At 36.7% G+C, this 22,084-nt stretch overlaps 1 pseudogene; it reads left to right on the plus strand.

Annotated features, from left to right (window-relative positions):
- The first annotated feature begins 15,417 nt into the window (after positions 1-15,417).
- On the plus strand, positions 15,418-20,926 carry LOC127417838 (smoothelin-like; annotated as a pseudogene).
- The last annotated feature ends 1,158 nt before the right edge of the window (positions 20,927-22,084 follow it).

Consider the following 22,084-nt stretch of genomic DNA (forward strand, 5'->3'; position numbering starts at 1 on the left):
CATAGCCAGTAGGGACTGTCAATACACAATTTGTCAAATAACAAGTTAAACATTAATTCTAAATAGATATAATTCCAAAACATAAGCCTGGAAACATGGTACCAAGTGCTGCGGTACCAAGAATCTGTGTTTTGTTTTATGACCCCCCTTTTACCCTTTAAAAGTTTAACTGATTTTGAGAGGAATGAGTAAATGAACTACTGAGTATTTCTGTGTGCTTATAAAAACTCTCCACAACTCCTCAAACTCTAATAACATCAGTGGTAATACAACGCAAACAACCATGACTTCCATATTAAAGCTTAAGATAGGATTTTAGCAAGAATGCTGCAAAGCAAGATTGTTCGAATAGGTATAATTTCAGATTTTTGTAGTTATTTGCGAAATGTAGCATTCCACACCCATGCTTACAGCTTCCCTGGTCTTTGAGCACAATGGGTAAATGTTACAGTGATACTTTATTGGTGTTTCTGTTATTTTAAAGCCTGAAATTAAAAAAAAGCTGAACTTAAATGTGTGATTGGCACAGGATTCACTATTTCTGAGGTTCCGTGACTCCCTTATGGTTTGTGGGATTCTGTGATGCAACAGTGTTCAGAATAAGACGACTCCTAATTGCACTTTCACAGTCCCTATCACAAGACCTCCAAAAGATTTCCTCTTAAGTGTGACCGTCTACGTCAAACGGCAACATTAAATGCTTAAGTTGTGTCCACACAAATACATTTACTGATGAAGCAGACTGTAATTAATTAATATTTAAGTGTGATATACCTAATCTATTGTTTGCAATGTACAACAACACATTCAGTCACACTGGAACAAGTCACATGTGGCTTGTCAGTAGTATTTTGTCTCTATATCCAGCATATCATCCCTTCTAAGAACATCATAACCTATATACTTCCTCAAATTGGGCAAACCTTAGAATGTATCTCAAACTTTTGCCCCAATTTATCCTGAAGACCTGAAAGATTTCAGTTTAGCCTAAAGGTTTGCTGTGACTGCAATGCATAGAATTTATGGAATGCACCAAACTATTTATTATTGACAGTTTAAGTGACATAACTGAGCCAAACCTGCTTGCTTTTTGACTGGACATGTTTCTTGTAACCTGTAGCACAGCTACTATAGCAATTCACTTTCCAGTCAAAGTTAACATTTTATTTGTATTTTCCCTGCTCTTTTTCTCAAGTTTACCTAGGAACAACATACAGCAAGCGGGTGCATGTGTTCATGTTTTGCCACCAAATAGCCATGTTCAAATTACAAAAGCATCTATAAATCTTCAGCTGAACGTATCAGATAGACTTTAAAATATATATATATATATATATATAAATTTAAGCATTACAATTTCATAAAAAAAAATCATATTTTTTTTTTTTTTGTCATTAGCAATTTTTATTGATTCCATATTCAAATTAACACAAACAGTACATGAAAACACGGAATCAACATTTATCAATATATGCCCCCCCGCCCAGCAGACACACATATAACAGACAGTCCAAAGAAAATACTCGATGACATACACAGACAAAAAAATTAATCAACAAAAAAGAAAAACGGTTCCACATATTAATTAATTTACATATATTTAATCACATTTAAAACTATAAGTCCCTCTCCACTGCCCCTCCCCGAGAGCCCTCCAAAAAGGCCAAATAGTTGCCCCACTTTTTAATCAAACAACCCCCTGTTGCCTAGCCTTCTATACAATACTTCCTCAAATGCCCATCTCTGTGCACCACTCCTGAAATGAGGGCGCTCCAGCCGACTTCCATCCCCTAAGGATGACCTGCCTGCCGATCATAACACTGGCTAGGACCCAATTTTTTATGAACTTATCCCCTATATTAATGACCGCTCCATCACCTAATATACAGAGTCTGGGGCAAAATGAAATTTGAGTGCCCAATATGTCACACATAAAACTCTGAACCCTAAACCAAAATCTTTGGATCTTAACATGCCACCAAAAAACATGGGTTGTGTCTCCATCTTCTGATTGGCATCACCAGCAGGTGGGTGTGTCTTTAAGACCAAGCCTATACAATCTAGAGGGGGTCCAATAGACTCGATGTAAAATCTTAAATTGCATAAGGCGCACCCTTGCATCTCTAGATGTAGACTTGATGTTTTTTAGAATCCTAGCATACACTCCCTCCTCCAATACAAAGTTTAAATCTTTCTCCCATAACCTCTTGAGAGAAGTTGAAGCTCCGTCCCTCAGACTCTGAATTAGCAGGGAGAAATACACTGATACCTCATGGCCTTTTCCAAAAGCAGTAATCACCACTCCCAGAGTATCTGCCACTTTAGTGGGGTACAAAGTACAAAGCAGGTGGCACAGCTGTAAATACCTAAAGAATTGAGACCTGGGAATCCCAAAATGTTGAACCATATTTTCAAAGAATCTCAACACTCCACTCTCATATAGGTCAACGAGCGCATTAACCTCCCACACAATCCAGTCTGTCCAGCAGAAAGGGGACTTATTAATACATAACTTCTGTCCATACCGCGAGCAAATGGAGATAACGGGTGTAACTTAACTTCTCCAGTTAGTTTGATAGAAAGGCTTTGCAATTATGAAATGGGGCAAGATCTTCTTGTTCAATACAAAACCAGGGAGGGGCTCTCTCAGGTGGAAGCGACCAATGAGCCAAATGTCTGAGACCGAATGCATAATAATAAAACAAAATCTTGGGTAGCCTACCTTTGTCAATAGGTCTATGCAGCTTACTGAAATGTCATCTGCGACGTTTACCATTCCAAATGAAGGACTTCGCTATGCTAACAAATTGCTTGAAATAAGAGAGGGGGACATCTGTAGGGAGAGACTGTAGTAGGTAGTAGAATTTTGGAATACAATTCATTTTAATAACAGTAACCTTCTCAATTATAGATAAATGTAATGAAGCCCACCTGCCCACGTCGCTCAAAAATCTTTTTATTAAAGGGTCAAAATAAACTCTTAACTAAATCACACAAATTTGCTCGGAATAAAATCCCCAAATACTTAATGCCCTGTTTGGGCCACTGGAAGGCGCCCAGCTAAAAAGCCGTTACCCGGCAGTACGCTGTCAGAGCCAAAGCTTTGGATTTAGACCAATTAACTCTGTATCCTGAGAATTTAGAAAAGGAATTACTAAATCTGTGGAGACAAGGCATAGATCTAGTAGAAAAAATAAAATATCATCTGCGTAAAGCAAAAGTTTATGCGTCACACCTCCCGCCACCACCCCTGGAAAATCATCCTCCTTTCTTATTGTGGCTGCTAATGGTTCCAGGGCAAGACAGAGCAATAATGGGGAAAGAGGGCAACCCTGCCGGGTGCCCCTATCCAGTGTAAAATAATCTAAAATTAATCCATTTGTTTGTACCACCGCTACCGGGTGTCTATAAAGTAACTTAATCCATAAAGCATTCCCGAACCCGTACATTTCCAAAATCATAAAAAGAATCCCATTCTACCACATCAAACACCTTTTCGGCATCAAGTGAGATGGCAGCGACCGGCGTCTGATCATTTGCCACTGACCACATGATATTGATGAAACGCCTAATGTTATCAGAAGAGCTACGGCCAATGAATAAACCACACCTGATCTATATGTATAACAGATGTCATAACTTTACTTAATCGGTTTGCCAAAATTTTTGTCAATATTTTAACATCTAGCTGGATCAAGGAAATTGGACGGTAACTCTTACACTCTCTTGGATCTTTGTCCTTTTAAGAATCAGACTGATCCGGGCTTGTGTCATGGTTGGTGGAAGCTTTCCATTCTTTAATGATTCTGTATACACTTCTAGCAAAAGTGGAGCCAGTTCTGTAACATAAGATCTAAATAATTCAGCAGCAAAGCCGTCTGGCCTTAATTACCTCGCTAAACTCCTCCAAGGTTATTTCAGGATCAAGAGAATTTTTCTGCTCAGTCGTCAGTTTAGGAAGTTCTAATAGTTCCACAAAGTTTCTAATATCTTCACCAGTAGACGAAGATGTGGAACTATAGAGATCAAGACAGATATCTAGCCAGAAGCTTCCCTGCTTTGTCCCCCGACTCAAAAGTATGACTGTCTTGCCCTGAATAGCCAAAACTCCACCTTCCGCGACAAAATAGTATTATATCTGTATTTCAATCGGGTCAATTCTCTGAGGCCATTAGATAACATTCGCCGCTTCAGCTCTGCCTCGGCACTTTTAATATTCCATTCCAATTCCACAAGTTCTTGTGCTTTGGATTTTTTGGTGAATGGGGCATACTGTATGATCTGGCCCCTAAGAACTGCCTTAAGTGCCTCCCAAGCTATGCCCACAGAGGATACTGTGGACCAGTTGGTCTCCATATAGACAATGATTTCAGCCTTTAGCATTTGTAGGAATTCAGGATTTTGCAAAAGGGATACATTAAAGTGCCAACTATATGATTTCTTTTTCTCCGTATGTGGCAACACCTCTAAACTCACCAGGGCGTAATCTGAAACTAAAATGTTTCCAATTGAGCAATCAGCAACAGATGGACTTAGATATAAAAAAAATGAAGTGTCACTGTTGCTCTAGGGGGCTTGCACACTTTTGCTTCACTATGATCAATGACTGAGTCCATCAAAAGATTAAAGTCTCCTCCCAATATTATATCATGAGGGGTGCCAGCGGCTTGCAACATCCCTTCGAGATCTATAAAAAAGCCCTTATCATCAACGTTAGGTGCACAAATATTAGCCAGTATAAGACTTTGTCCCTGAATTTCGGCTAAAACAATAATGACTCTTCCTAATTTATCTTTACTCTGTTTGAGACATTTGAATTGTAGATGTTTACTTAGTGTAATGACTCCCCTGCTCTTACTCAAGCCAGCACTAAAAAAAAAAAAAGTTAATGCCCACCCCATCTTTCCAAATTTTTCAAAGTGCATTTCTTGAAGAAACACTATATCATATTTCTTACACTTAAGAAGAGAAATAACCTTCCTTCTTTTTATGGGGTGCCCCAACCCATTCACATTCCACATGGAGAGAGACAATCCACTCATATTAACATTTGACATATAAAAAAAAGATTGTGTGTCAAAGATTATAAAGACCACATTCCAACATTAGTGCAACAATCAAACCCCGAACATCCCCTAGAACAAAAAAAAAAAAAATCAAAAAAAAGAAAAACGTGCGCATTAACCCCGTGCATGACAGCGGCAAATTTTGTCCATCCCTCCAAACTCACACAGTCCATGTACGCCTATGAGAGCCCTCGTGAGAACCTTGCTGTCAGATTGCTCAAGTCCGGTGTTTCAATAATTTTGCGTGACAGAATTACACAGCAAAAGATAATCTATAAAACAAACTCCAGGCAGAATAAACACAAAGAGCATGTAGATTCATCCACAAAACTGACCTGAAGGTGTGTTATTCTACAAAATAAACTCCAGCCGCTAGGCGGAACCAGCACAAAAAGCGCACGCCGATTCTTCAAACAGTCAAGCGAATGTTCAGTGAGCTGGTCCACTCAACTGCAACATGAGTGCAAGCAAATGACTTGCTCACTCCAATGACTTTGCAAGGAATACTCCGCAAAATAAACTCCAGCCGATAGGTGGACTAAGCACAAAGAGCGTGTAGATTCATCCACAAAACCATCCCGAAGGTATGTTGCTCTACAAAACAAACTCCAGCCGCTAAGCGGAACCAGCACAAAAGAGCACGCAGATGTGAGTACCACAAGATGACTCACTCGCTCCATTGACTTTATGAAGGACATCGCTTGCTGTGGGCATGTGAAAGTTTTACGGCCTTCCTTAGCATCTATTCTCAATTTGGCCGGGAACACCAGTACAAAAGCGACCTTCCGTTGATGTAAAAGTTTCTTGCATTCCTTGAATCTATCACATTTCTCTCTTGTCGAGTTCGCAAAGTCTAGGAACAAGAAAATTATGTGGTTCTTCCAAGAAAGCCTTCCTTTACACCTCGCCTCACGTAACACAAGATCTTTATCGGATGATCTCAGAAATTTGATAAGAATTGATTGAGGCCTGTCTCCCTCCGCGGATCGCCAAGCCAGAACCCTGTGAGCCTGCTCGATTTCCAGTTTATGGCCTGCCATTTCGACTCGGAAACAGCCCATCCAGGAATTCCACCATATCCTGTCCCTCCACTCCCTCTGGGACTCCCATGATACGGATGTTATTCCGCCGGCTACGGTTTTCCATTTCCTCCAACTTCTCCCAGACACGCTCCAAATCCACCTTGGTTGCTAGCGGATTAGCAGATAATTGATCCGTTTCTCGACATCCCCCACTCTTGTAACCACATCAGTAAACTTCGCCTTCATGGCAGTGATCGATCGACGTATCACAGCAAGATCCTCCAAGTCAGCAACGACCTTCGTCAGCAGGTCCCGCAGGCCCGCAGCCTGGTCGGGGGTGTCAGTTTGAGCACGTAAGTGTCTTTTAATGTCTCCAGAGACCGAGGATTTTGAATTCTTTGACATATTGTCCTCTTAAAACAGTTATGGAACAGAGTGTATTGAATCTCACTGGTTTATGTCATAAAAAGTATTAAAACTAGCAAAGTGCGCAGAGCTCACCGTTCACACATCCGATCCTCGCATGGCATCACGTGACTCCAAAATGTCATTAAATTAAATTGAGTGATCTTTAATAAAATGAGTTTAAAAAACTAAATATTTTAAGTCTCATTCATTTAATTTGTCCAAAAAAACCAATTCATTTTGATGGAATTTTATGAAATTTAAAAGTGTGAATCTTAAAATAGGCTAAAAAATGTTTTGACTGTATATCACTTCTGTTCCAATTTTAGCCTCACACCACAGTGGTTGAGGTTTGTTTGACTTTTGCCATTTATTACACTTCAATACTAGATATAACCTTAATTAATTTTCTTATCACTTACATAATAAATGACAGAGAGACTCCAGTATACCTCATCTTGAATATCATCACCAATCAAGACCCTTTACACTACATAAATGCACAAACTGATAGCTTTTAATTTAGTTAAATACAGGCTATGTGTTACACCTTACAAATTAGGCAACATGTTACAAACTACTGAATTGAGCAACAACTAAATAGCACAGAAAAACAAGAAATGCATGCTATTACAACTATAACAATAGCAATAGATGAACTGCTATCGGTAAATTAACAATTGCTGTCCACACAAATTTCTGATCTCCTATGCTTTCACTGAATCCAATCCCTCCTATAACAATACATCTGCAATTTTTTTTCTCCCTTTCCCCTCCTTTGCTAGTATATACTTAATCCCACCCAGCGATATTTCATGAGCATGTGTGTTAGTGTTAAAAAGGGAAATTTTAATGACACACCCAACATTATTCGTGGATCCTCCGCTAGCAGTTTTGTTGAGTCTTCTGTTGCACGTCAGCGGATGCTCAGAGATGCTCGCTACTGTTTCTGCAAATTTTCAAAGAAATACACCCAAAGTATGTTGACTAAAATACAGACATATTAATTATAGCTTAAAATCACTGGCTTATTTCTGTAAGAAAACATCAGCTTGCCAAAACCAACCGTGCTTGGCCGGGTTTACACACACGTAATATTACTCTGATCATACTAGAGCCATTCAGTAGCATTGCCTTGATAGTAAAATAAAGCTTTGAATTGTGGACAAAAATAACCTTTGTGCATATTTTATATAATGTCTGGGACCCCCAGACCGAAGCCGAAACACGATCAAGGGGGACTAACCCAAGCGAAATTACAAAGGAGTAGCACTGGCAGTGTTGTTTCTTAACAGTTATTAATAGCCTTTATTAGAATTAATAATGTTCTGATTCATGTTTTGGAACTATATAAAGACTAATTACAGTTTATGCATGGCAACGAAATAGTTGAAGACTGTAAATAGCATATCTGGTGCCATCTTCTGTCTATATAGTGAAAGTACGTTTAGTATGTTCATTATAGTTACAGGAATTTTTATTTGTGCAGTCAAATTATTTTAATCACTTATTCACCGTTTCAACTATTATTTATATTTATTATTAATAATAATTAAGTCCCTTTTTCATCTATACATCTAGCTTGCAGGGGATATAGAATATAGCCTAATGTAGTTGTCATTATTGTAATGGACACTGTTTTCTGAGCATCAAAAACCCATTAGTGCACAATCTATTCACAGTAATTATAAATTACAATTTTAAACAATTGTACAGTCAAGATGAAAATATCTGTTTAAATTTAACTGTAAATTTAGGGTAAAGAACAAGTAAAAAATAAATAAATAAAACATCTGATCCTTCAAGTGTTAATGTAGATTTGGGTATAACAGCACAGTCTTGTTAGGAAGGCCATCATGTTTCAACTCTTATTTTCATTACATGCATTTATAACTAATTTACAACAACTATATCTATTAGAGTCTATCTATTTACTCGGTACAAGGGACAACACTGGTGTGAAATTTTATACTGGTGCAAACAATATGAATGGAACCTCCAATATCAATGCAATAAACTAACAAATAGAATAGCCTTAAATAAAGAATAGTTGCCTAAAGAAAAGTTTGTGACCCATGATAAATGAACCTAAATAAAGCACTGAAAGCCAGATGTTCTTTACTAACATATCAAATTACACAGGCAGCAACGTACGGGCACTGACAGAAGACGTTTAATTGCAGGTAGGGAGTATAATGTGCATGGTGGATAACTGTAAGACTTCTCGGGTTCAGAATGAGACAAGAAATGCGTGCAGTCTCGTGGAACACACGTATGTAAAGTGTTCTTACCCTTTCTTTGTTTCAGTCTTCTGAACTTTTTTGCAAGAATATCGTCTATGAGAATGCTGCAAATGTCCTCAGACATCTCAGTGTTCATCTGAGTTCTGTTTGCTTTATTTCCACAGAGCAGTTCATTGTGAGCACAACTCTGCAGGGTCACTTTATATATAGCCTATAGGCTATGTGAGTGACGGTAAATGAAAGGTGGTTATTTATATGTTTTATTTTGGGGGGTTTTTACCACTTCGTTATTTTAATTGCTTTTTCGTTTCATTTGAAGTGCAATTTGAATTCAGAAATGTCTTTGGTTTAAGTTTTTCATTTTTTAAATAAATGAATTTAACTTTCAATGCAAAATCATTAAAGCAAGAATATTCACCAATCCCTCAGCATGGGGGCTGACGCTGTAATTGGATATTGATATATATATATCATTATTATTAAAATGTCATACATTTTATAAATGTACATTTTAGAAGATAAATATATTGTATAAAATCTTTCTATATACATACAATTATATATATAATTTTATATTCATTTTATAAATAATATAATTATTATATTATTATTATTACTATTTATAAAATATAATAAATTGTGACAAATATTGTGACTGCCAGAGAATGTATGGATGAAGTAGGTTAGTTTCCAAAGAGATGTTGCCCTTAACAAGTGTTGAAAAGCCATCTTTCAAAAAGTTGAACACCACAATTTTAATTGCACATAATTTTTTTCAGTTTCATTTGAATTTTTTAGTTTAAATAAATCAATTATAAAAGTTCAAGCTGCCTTGTATTATTCACCGATGTGAAAATTATGATACCGTGGCAAGTCATTAGATAGATAGAACGACAACCCATAAAGCTGAGTAGGAAAAGCAGGTTTTGATGAATATGTGAATGACAGCAAAGATAGCAATTTAAGTTATCTGCTTTGTGTTGAAAGAGGACATGCACCTCTACAGGATAAGAACTATACATGCACACAGAGATAACTGTGAACTTAGTGACATGCGCTGAAGTGTATGAACAGCAGTCTGCTTTGATAAAGAAGTAGAAGAGAGTAAGATAAAGTCCTCTAATTCTCACATTTTGCTTACATTCACATATTATAAAACCCCCAAAAAGCATCCAGAAACTTTTTTTTCCAAGCACATCACATCAGTGTCTTGTAAAATGACTGTCTGAGCATTTATGTTGTATTTTGTCAGTGTATTTTTTTCATGTTTCTTTTGCATTGGTTTGTATGCACTTTTCATGTACGCAAATAAAGTTCAAACAGGTCAAGTCAGTTCATATCAGAATCAGAGAATTTGATGACATAATTGTTTAAAGGTACGTATTTGTCATCAGTGGCATCTCAGGGTCATTATTTAGTGTGGGGCACAAACAATGACTTAATTATTTGACCAATCTTTGAAATAAATAATTCCAAATTCTGTCACAGATGTGCTTCTCATGTTACACTTTATGTTCACTTCATGGACTATGAAGTTATGTGAACTTGCGCATGTGTGTATGTGGCAAAGTATAAAAACTTTTTGATTGACAGTTAGAAGTTTAACACTAGAACTCAATGGTTTCACCAGATTCAAACAAGGGGAGTCAAAAAAATCTATCATAAAAGCCTATCTGCTGTCATTTATGTGTCATTATAATGGATATTACATCCCTAAATGCCCTAGTACTTATAAAATGAAAACAAGTAGGACTGATAAAAATAGATCATGACAGAAATTTTACAGAGTGACGAATAAACTTTTTTCTAGCACAACCTCTGAACATGATGTCACACACTCTCACTCTCACTCTCTCACACACACTCTCTCTCTCTCTCTCACACACACACACACACACACACACACACACACACACACACACACACACACACCTATTGATTTAATCTCAGCACAAAACACCACGTGCACATCCACGTCAAAAAGCTCAAGAAAATGTGAAAGTAAACCACAAATAGGCAAATCGGCAAAGAGTGTTCATATTATCTCACTAACTCGAATGAACAGCTTAACTAATCAAAACGACAGACTCCCAATATTTAGCAGTCATTGATATCTAATACAAACCAGTGCATCAACAACACATCACCTCAACGCAATGACATACAATTCAATTAAATGATGAAATGATGCTTAAATAATCCAACTAACAGCACATTCGCTTTTAAAACTTACCAATGAATTTCACTACACAGGTCTGCTCTGCACCCGGTAACTTTCGATGCTCATGTCAGCAGCTGACTTACATATGATCAAAGCTTTTGATTGGCTCAGAGGCCATCATTGAACGCTCGTTGCACATGCGCATGACGTTCTCCAGAGCTCCGTTGATTGACACTGAGGATGAAGGGCTTAGTCCCACGCATAGCAAATGAGAACGATTAAATGGCTTTTACGCAACATATCTTAATAATAATAGAATTTCTCAAAAGAATATATACTTTTTTATTGTATACTGGACATAAAACACGTTTAAGTTGCGGAAAATGTATTATTTCTTAAAATAAATGTATGATGATGCCATGCAATTTGCACAACAGCGCCACCTCTGGCGGGGCTTAGCTCCACTTGCCCCTAATGTAGAGACACGGCTGTTTGTCATAAATGTTTGAGCACATAAATATGTAAGATAATTTGATGAGTATCCGGCAGCTTCAAAGAGTATTACACAAAAATCTTTAAAAGGGTGTACAATTAAATAGTAGAAATATACTGCTATAATAATACCAGCAGCCATATCACCATGTAGTTCAAGACTGGTTGCCTACTGAAGCTAAGCAAGGCTGAGCCTGGTCAGTACCTGGATGGGAGACCTCCTATGAAAACTATGGTTGCTGCTGGAAGAGGTATTAGGGAGTCCAGCAGGATGTGCTTACTATGTGGACTGTGTAGGTTCTAATGCCCCAGTATAGTGATGGGAACACTATGCTGTAAAAAGGCACCGTCCTTTGGATGAGATTTTAAACTGAGGTCCTGACTCTGTGGCCAGGACACCTCTCAAAAGAGCAGGGGTGTAATCCTGGTGTCTGGGCATCAGTCATGGCTTCCTAATAATCCCCATCCATTAATTGGCTCTATCACACCACTCTCTCCTCTCTGCCAATAGGTGGTGAGTGTACTGGTGCACTATGGCTACTGTCACATCATCCAGGTGGATGCTGCTCACTGGTGGTGGTTGAGGAGAGTCCCCTGTTCACTGTGTAAAGTGCTTTGAGTGTAGTGTCAGAAAAGCACTATATAAATGTAATGTTCATTCATATTCTTGGGCCTACGTCAATACTATGAAGGTAAAATTGTGCCTAAATGATTTGCATGCACAGAGTGAGATTTGTGAAAGCGTAAATCAACAGAACATTTTGTAAAGGCTTAAATCAAGTTGCAAGTGTAAGAAAAAATGATTAGCAATACTTTAATGCACAAGTGCAATTCATGTGTTGTGAATTTGCCATTTCAAATTAACACAAATTAAATGTGGTCTGTATTCTTATGACTTCCTTTTTTCTCATGCTTAAAGTTTTGGCACCGTTTTTTCGCCTAAACATGGCCAAAAACATTGCAAACCTACAATCAGCAATATGCAAGCAAAGAAAGGGTTTAAAGAACAGCAAAACAGATTCACTGCGTTGAATTAGTTTGTATGTGTAAAATAAACTTGTGTAAACGTGTAAATGACTTGTGCTTGTGACATAAATATTTTCCAGAAATAATCATATATATATATACTATTTTCCCTTTTGTTGCACTCACACTTTTTGCACAAATTTCTCACTGAAAAGAGTTTTGCAAGCGAAGGCGGGTCTACCTGCTTCTAGTAACCAATCAAATGAGGTTTTCCTTGACCAGTTTATTCTGATCTGATTGGTTTAATAATGTGACAGACAGCTGCTTCTTCATAAGGCTCAGCATGGTTCCTTTGCGTATCTCTCCTCTCTTAAATATTAAACTGAAATATGAATACATACTCGTTCTTTTATTGTGAAAGTAAAGTTTAGCAGACACCCAGTGTTGGGCAAGCTACTCAAAAAATTTTGCAAGCTAAGCTACAAACTACTCAACAGAAAAATTAGTTAAGCTAAGCTAAAAGCTACACTTCAGAGAAAGTAGCAAGTTACACTACAAGCTACATGCCAAAAGTAGCTTGCTACATTTAAGCTACTTCATATTTTTTTCAACCGCAGTCATAGACAAAGCACTTATAAGGCATATTCACATGACATTAATCAAAGCCATGGTACAGTATATTACAGTTTAGTGCAATACAGTATCCAAGTATACAGTAGGTGCAATACCTATATGCACGTAAAAAAAAAAAAAAACATGTAAATTCATATTTAGACATGCTACTTATACAAACCCATGTGTTCAACATTTAAAGTCACTATTTTAACATTTTATGTTTCATATTTAGACTACTACCTCTACAAACCCATACCCATTTAAACAATGTAATTTGCACATTCCTGTATGAAAACTCTGCGTACATACAGTATACTAATCATTTATATATTCATCTATACAATACAGAAATACAGCAGCTAGACACAGAATTACAGGATATATCTTTAGAGGCCAAATTTCTTGTGTGTCTGTGTGTGTGTGTGTGTTTGTGTGTGTGTGTGTGTGTGTGTGTGAGAGAGAGAGAGAGAGAGAGAGCGAGAGAGAGAGAGAGAGTGCGCACATCTGGGCAATAACAATGTGATTTCTGATGGTATCAGATGTAATAATTAGGTATTTTGATATACAATTACCATATTTATGCACCATTCTGTATTTGCATGGTGCTTCAAAGTACTTCAAAGAATGCCATGTTACTACCATGGTAAATTATATATGATTACCATATTCATATACTATTGTATTTACATGGTGCGTCCAGGTAATGGTACATGTCCAAAAAACACAGTAATGTAATGGTACATTTTATGTGTTTTCACGTAGGCTAATAAGTGTTTTGATACTCTTTTGGTTGGAAAATGTATTTACTTGCAGAAGTCGTTTACAAGCTGCAAACATGTTGAAGTTTATAAGGATCTTCTTCATCACTGGCAAAAAAACTAGTTACCACATCCCTCCTCAGAAATGTAGTTAAGCTTATAGCTTCGCTATTTGTAGCGACGCTACTGCCCATCACTGCAGACACCGTTTATTGATATAATGTGATTCTCAATCTGGCGTTCAAATGTTTCTTCTTGTTGCTGTTCATTATTTTAATTATATTTTAATTACTTTGTATTATCACTGGCATGGCAAATGGATGGAACTTGCTGGTATTATAGAACTAGGCCTACTGTAATTCTAGAAAAGAAAATGATATAAGTAAACTCTATTTATCTATCTGTTCAGAGAGTTTCGTTTTATATGGATTACTTCATTAATGTATTTTCTAGCATGCGTTCTATGATACCAGCTAATTCATCAAAATGCCTTTCCAATGATAATAAAAAAAAATAAAAGTAGGCTAAATATAATTAAAATAGCCTAATGAACAACAACAAGAAGAAACATTTGAACACCAGATTGAGAATCATATTTATATCAATAAATGGTGTCTGCTCAACTTTACTCTCACAATAAAATAAGGTGTATGTACTAATATTTCAGTTTAATATTTAAGAGAGGAGAGATACCCAGAGGAAGGACTGAGCTTTATGAAGAAGCAGCTGTCTGTCACATTATTAAACCAATCAGATCAGAATAAACTGGTCAAGGAAAACCTAATTTGATTGGTTACTAGAAGCAGGTAGATCTGCCTTCAACCTCTATGTGCCAAAAGAGTGAGCACAACAAAAGATGGAACAGTGTAGATCGGATTATTTCTGAAAAATATTTATGCAACAAACACAAGTCATTTACACGTTTGCAGTAGTTTATTTTACACATACAGACTGATAAAATGTGGTGAATCCGTTTTGCTGTTCTTTAAACCCTTTCTTTGCTTGCATACCACTGATTGTAGGTTTGCAATGTTTTTGGCCTTGTTTAGGCACAAAAACAGTGCCAAAAGTGTTAGCGCGAAAAAAAAAGGAAGTCATAAGAATACAGACCACATTTACTTTGTGTTAATATGAAATTGCAAATTCACAACACATGACTTACACGTAAGAAAGCATTAAAGTATTGCTAATATTTTTTCTTACGCTTGCAACTTGATTTACACCTTTTCAAAACCTTCCGTGCGCAAGCCATGTATTTTTACACTTGCAATTTGATTTATGCTTTCACAAACCTTACTCTGCACATGCAGATTTTTCTGTCACGCTTGTAACTTCATTTACGCTTTTACAAATCTCACACTGCGCTTGCAATTCATTTAGGCACTATTTTACCTTCATACAATACGGTTTATTCTTACTGTGTGTGTGTTGTGAATTTGTTTTAACGAGAACAGCTGTTCAGTTGGTCTGTCAGAGCCAGTGGTACACTATTTTTGGAGTATGTGTTGTTCAAAAGGTCAGAGAGCGAGAGAGACAGACAGAGAGAGAGAGAGAGAGAGAGAGAGAGAGAGAGAGAGAAGGAAGAGGAGAGGGAGACCAATGAAATAAGAAGAAAGACAGAGGGAAAAGACTGTGGAGAGTCTGACAGTTCAGTTTGACAGGAGTTTTCATTGAGATGACCCAAAACAAATGGAGGATTCTGAAAATAACACAGTGGCCAGTGAGGTAGAGGAAATGAATGACCAGGTACATTTAGCAATTAATTAACAATGGAGTGAGCATGTTTCTCTCACTGTCTTTTACGTTTACATTAACCCTCATATTCTGTTTTGGGTCTGAAAGACATCAAGGACCATTTAACATCTCAAAAAACATACTAAACATTGAAGTATCAGGTTGATACTCCATGGCTTTTCCCAGTCTTCTGAGAAGTAAAACTCTCCTCTGTGAAATAGTTTTTTGCCGTCTCAGAGATGCCAGGTAGAAAATGTGGATAAATTCAATGATTTTTCACATGCTAAGATTCTCTGACTGGTGTGACACACTGTAGAATTTGACTTCTGCAAACTGCCACTTTAGATGTGTTCATATGTGTCTTTGCTGAGGACACGTCAATCAAACAGTGTTATTAGAATGGATATAGACAAAGTTATGCCTACTTTGTCAGAGAACAGAGGATTGAAGCTTAAATAACAGCAGTCAAATGGGTTTCGATTGAAACAGAGGTTCTTATTAAAAGGTTTTGATATGAAAATAAGATGTTATGTCAACAGACCATAAGGGTTAATGTTCTTGGCACTGGCAGTTTCATGTTAAAAGAAAGTGGATGTATTGTGTTTGTGTCTCTTGTTCTCTTTCTGTCTTTCATACATACAGTTGATGAGCACTCTTACATTTCGAGGATGCTATGTAAAGTTTGTTCATCTAGTTGCCCTCCAAGTCATATCACTTGCAATATTATGTTATTATTGTCGGAGTGCAGTTGATAAGATTGTGGCTGCTCCTTGATATTAATCCTGACTCATTTTACATATAGTAATTCGATATGAACACATTTACTAAAGCTCCTGCTCACACACATACACACACACATACATGCACCTGCTCATACAACGGAATGCTCCTGCTCTTTTTCCAAATGGTGAGTCATGACCTGGTGTGACACCTGGGACAGCTCCTTGAAAGCAGAACTGAACACACATAAACACAGACACAATCTCTAATGTGGTCTCAGATTTCAAATTGAGAACATTACACAGTACCCTTGGGCAAAGACGTGCAAAGATAGGCAGTGCGTCATAAGGGGAGTAGCTACTGTATAATTCCAGTTCAGGATGTTATGTTAGATTATGTTGAAAGCAAATTATGTCACTCCCCATTTATTTTTATTTATTTATTAAAACTGTACAATAAGTTTGGAATTGATACTGTATCTGAGACATTTATATATCTTGGTGAAGAAAAAAACCTGACTGATTAGCAGAAATGATTTTTCACCCCCTGAGTGTACTAGTGTGTACTACTGACTATTTCCCTAATTTAACCATCTTTGCAAGAGTACAGAACAAATAAAAGAATTACAGCTCTAACTGCATGCTATACCAAATAAAAACTCTCTATCTAATGACTTTGCATGGATAAGCACATAATCAAAGATGATTGATGATTTTTCCCAAAAGCGTGTAGAATATGAAATCTCATACCAATTTTTTATGCATATCACCATTTTTTCATTCTTCACATTCCCAAGGATATTAAACTTTTTGTAATCCATGGTTTGTGCTTTGCAATAAGGTTTCTCAGTCTTGATAGTCATCAAAAGTCGTACAACATTTGCTGATGCGATCAATCAATGAAAGAGTATACTCTGTCTGTTATTGAACCATGCGCACCGACTGATTACCTGTTCATCTGTGTCTCGTAAGCTATATGAAGCAATGTATTTCATTTAGCAGCCTCAAGATAATCTTTCACTTTTGTTCTTTTTTTTTATTTTTTATGAAGGCATGCTTCTGTTTTTATGAAGTACGTAGAAGAACTAAGAATAATTCTTCTCAGCCATTATACCTGTATGCATTCCTAATATTAGGCTTGTTATATAATATCAACATGGTGGTGCTCAGAAATGTCCGCCCAGTACCATGTAGAATGAAGCAATCTTTTCTCTAAAACATAATAAAAACTGCATGAAATATTATGTAACGAGAAAAACTGGAAAATTCTGTTTAAAACTATTAAAGATGTATATTGTAGATGTATTATAGCTGTAGTTCTCAAACTTTTTTAATCTAAGGCCCCCATTTTCCAAGAGAACATTTGAAAGACCAATAATTAATTGATCACTATTATTTTATGATTCTAGAAGTTTCTATTGTATGTTCTTCAGTAAAAACAGTCCTTGCAGACCTCTGTGCTATAATGAAATTGTCCGAGTGAAAAATCATCTTTGCATTTTCACCAGAGTGAAATAATATATTGCCAATTGACATGTTGCACGTTTTTATGTTAAGTTAGATTGTTTTAATTTAACTTTAATTTTGAATAATTAAGTAATTTTGTGGCCCTCTTGGAAGATTTGCCGAGGCCCTATAGTTAGGGCTGCCAACTTTTCACCTCGCAAATACTGTACTGGCTTGGGCATCTTGAACGCTTCAATACGGGACCTTTCGCAGCCCTTGAGCATTTCGTCTTCATTTTGTCCAAAATACGCAATGCCCCAATTGGTTGATAACCACTGGTATATAGCATGTCACACTGCAGGACACTGAAACCATTTTAGCTTCTGTGAGTGGCAAGTTTGTGCTGTGGAGTCATTCTGCTTCTGCTTCACAGGATACCAAACACGTGGACCCCCAGGAGCCCAAATGCACAGCAGCTGATTCTGAGCCAGGAGGTGTGACTGATACAGAGGGTGGAGCTGATGTATAGAATGAAGAGGAGGAGCAGAATACGAAATCTGAATCCAATGATAGTGAGGCATGTAAGCAAGAGGGCGGAGACATTGAAAATGTCAACACAGTGAGAGAGGAAGAGACCCTTTTGGAAAAAAAAAGAGGAGGAGATCAAAAGGAACACAGTCAAAAAGCAGAAAAACGAGACAGGGGAAACTGAAAATAAAGATAGTGAGGTAGTAGAAGAAGGCAAGGAGAGTAACAATGAATCTCTCAGGAAAGAGAATGATTCCGATAAAACTGATGAAAATTGTGACAAAGAAAAAAAACTTGAGGAGAAATGCAAGAAGAGGAGTAGACAGCAAATGAGTCTAGAAATACAGAGGCTGAAAGAGACATAAAAGAGAATAAAAACAACATCAAAGACAAACGAGATAATCCTGCAAGAAAAAATGGAACAACTCCATCATCTGCTCTTAGAGCTCCAACAAAATCATCTGTCTGCCCACGAGGTGCCCGTCCCTCAGCTAGAGGAGACGCAATGGCTAAGTTTCAGAAGGACCAGTAAGTCGTCATCATCATAGCGGTCTTCTTCATTGTCATAACCACATAATCATATAGATCATTGTCACAAGTACCGTACAAGTTGTCATTAACCACACAGTCATTTCATTCATCAATATAAACAACAGCATCACTTATTCATCACTACTGTGTTTGTTGAATAGCTGTATTTGTTCTACTGTGTAACTGTGTTACATCTGGCCTTTAGCATTTGTGTAAATAATGTGTGTTGGCTTGTTGTAGGACTCCGGGAGTCCGAAACTTTAAAGTTCAATGGACACCTATAGGCATGGCCGGTGGAGCTTCAGTTATACAGAAAATTTTACAGTGGTGCAGGATCAAAACACAGAACTATGAGGCAAGTGGAAGATTTTGCAAATACACTTAAAAGTTTGCAATAAACACAGAAATGACTGTGGCCCAAGAAGTACAGTATTTGGACACCTAGGCCACACTTAGAAATGTCTGAATGTCATTGATTAAATAACAATATATTGAGCCAAGTGGCATCTACACAAGAATACATAAACTGCTGCTTTCCTCTCTGCTGCAACAAATTATCAGGCATACCTCCTATACCCCAATTCCACCTTATGTCTATTTTATTACTAAACTCTGTTTCTAAACTCACTTTAAGTAAAGTCCAGTGTGGCATTTAGAGACCGGGTTGAGTCTCGAGCTCAAGCCCTCCATTATGAACAGCGAGCCAAATCTACTAAATCTTCTAAATCTTACTTCCACCTCTGTTAAAGGGTCAGGAAATCCCAGAACACATTTTTTTTTTTTTTTTCAGATGTTAACAGATACATCACTGAAAACAATTATAGCACTCATTATGTTTATTGTTAAGGGTAAAGTTTTTTTTTTAGTTATTTATTTATTTATTTATTTAGCCATTTTGTTCTTCCGGATTAAAAACAAAACTTGCAGCAACATCATAAAATATAAGGAGTATGAGTTGTTATTAGTAGAGTACACTAATAATGCGTTATTAAATTCTGAGCATTATCCCACATAATTTATGAGAAGGAATGCTTCCATCCAATCACATTGCATGTGAACTACTGAAATGGATGTGTGTCAGTTCCCATGAAGTTCACACAGGTGTCCTTTCAGAGTAACCACAGTTCATTACATTAATTATGTACATGTTCCACTAGCATTTGAAACCCTAAAAGTCCCCCAAATATCCAAGTGTTCATTTTTAAAATTATATCTTTTGCTTTATCATTCAAAAGCTAACAAACTTCTTTTTGTGAAATTTATTTATTTTTTTTTTAAAGTGTCATTGCGCTACGTTTTGTTAAAATAAATGTCACTTGGTTTGGATCTAATGCAGTAACTTATATTGCACATAACATACACATAATATAAGAAAGTGTCCAAATACTTTTTCATATCTTGGTCAAACTGAATTTCATGACCAGACAGAATTGAATGGGAACAACTTTGCTCATTTTTGTAATCGTAAAAAAAATAAAAAAAATAAAAACTTTTTTTTTTTTTTTTTTTTTTAAATCTATAAAGAACTATTCTGTGTGAAAGTGTCTAATTTTCCTTTCGCATCTTAAAGGGTGTCAGCATAGAAAACTTCTTGGAATGATGGGCTGGCTTTCTGTGCACTCGTTCATCAATTCTTTCCCTCTGCTTTTGACTTCTCGTCCCTCAAGGCCAGTGAATAGGAGAAGAACTTTACTTTGGCCTTCAGCACAGCAGAGTATGGTTATGCATGAATGTGTGTGACTGTGGAAAAGAGGACAAATGTGAAGAAAAAAAACATGTATGGATGTATGTAGAAGAGTCACTTATCTGTGAATTGCATTGATTACAAAAAAGAAAAAAAAGAACAAAAAAGAAAAAGGAAAGAAAATAAGAAGCAAAAATCCTCCTCTCTCTTTTCCAGATTGCTTGCTGACTGCTGTCCCCTTCTGGAAGTGTCAGAAATGTTACTAATGGGCAAGAATCCAGACTCTCCGTGTGTTTTCACATATGTACAGTCCCTTTGTCATCACCTCTCTAAGACAGAGAAAGAGAGTAGGGAGAGAGAGAAAATGGTGGTGGACAAGAACAAAGAAGAACATCAGGAGGTGACTGAAGATAACGAGAAAGGAGAGGGAGAGAAGGATGACAGTGGGCAAAACGAGGAGACAGAGGAAAATGGATCAGATTCTAGTACGAAGGCAGCACAAGAGACAGATCAGAATTAAAATGTAATAAATGCAGATGTCGTGGGAGAGGTTTAGGAGAAAGAGAGAAATTGAATGAAAGAAAAATGAAGGAATGCAGAGAAGGTATCTGTATTTAGTGTCAAATATTTTTTTCATAATCTGCTTAGGTGAATGAATGATTTTTGATTTTATATGAAGTTTGGATGATCAATATGTTATGTCTTTTTTATTTTTGGGATTGGTAGTGTTACAGATTTTCATCTACTTAAATGCTGTTTGAACTTTTTCCTTTTTTTGGCTTGAATACTTCACCAAATTACTATGTGTTTCTGTGTATGTATGTATTATATGTATGATTGCATGTATGAATATTCACTTTAATCAGACAAAGAACCATCTATGGTGGTATTTCATATCTCCCAATGTTGTCATATTCTGACTCATTGTGTCTCAAATTTCAGAAATATGACATGAAATATGGTCATTGTTTTTTTTTTTTTGTTTTGTTTTTTTTGCATACCACAGACTTAGATGTGGAATCCATTTAAAGAGTTTATTTAAAAGAATAGTTCACCCAAAAATGAAAATTCTTTCATCACCCACATGCCATCCGAGATGTGTATGACTTTATTTCTTCTGCAGAACACAAACAAAGATTTTTAGAGGAATTTCTCAGCTCTGAGATCCATACAAATAAATGAATGGTGACCAAAACTTTGAAGCTATAAAAAAACATGATGGCAGCATAAAGGTAATCTATATGACTCCAGTGGTTTAACCCATGTCTTCTGAAGCGATCCAGTTGGTTTCTGTGAGAACAGACCAAAATATAACTCCTTTTTTCACTATTAATCTTGACATCAGCTCCTTGGCGATCATCCTTTCAAGATCAATTACACTTCCAATGAGGAAGAGTTTCCTAGCGCTCTGCACATGCATCAAATGGTAGGAAGTGCAATCAAGCTTGAAATCAGGATATCATCCAAGAGACTGCAATGGCAAGCTGTACAGTGGAAAATTAGTTATATTTTGGTCTGTTCTCACCCAAAATCGATTGGATCACTTCAGAAGACATGGATTAAACCACTGGAGCTTCAAAGTTTTGCTAACCATTCACTTGCATTATATGGATGGACAGCTGAAACATTCCTCTAAAAATCTTCAAATGTCATACACATATGGGATGGTAAATGATGAGAGAATTTTCATTTTTGGGTGAACTATCCCTTTAAT

This window comes from Myxocyprinus asiaticus, chromosome 27 (genome assembly GCF_019703515.2).
Source record: "Myxocyprinus asiaticus isolate MX2 ecotype Aquarium Trade chromosome 27, UBuf_Myxa_2, whole genome shotgun sequence".
NCBI lineage: Eukaryota > Metazoa > Chordata > Actinopteri > Cypriniformes > Catostomidae > Myxocyprinus > Myxocyprinus asiaticus.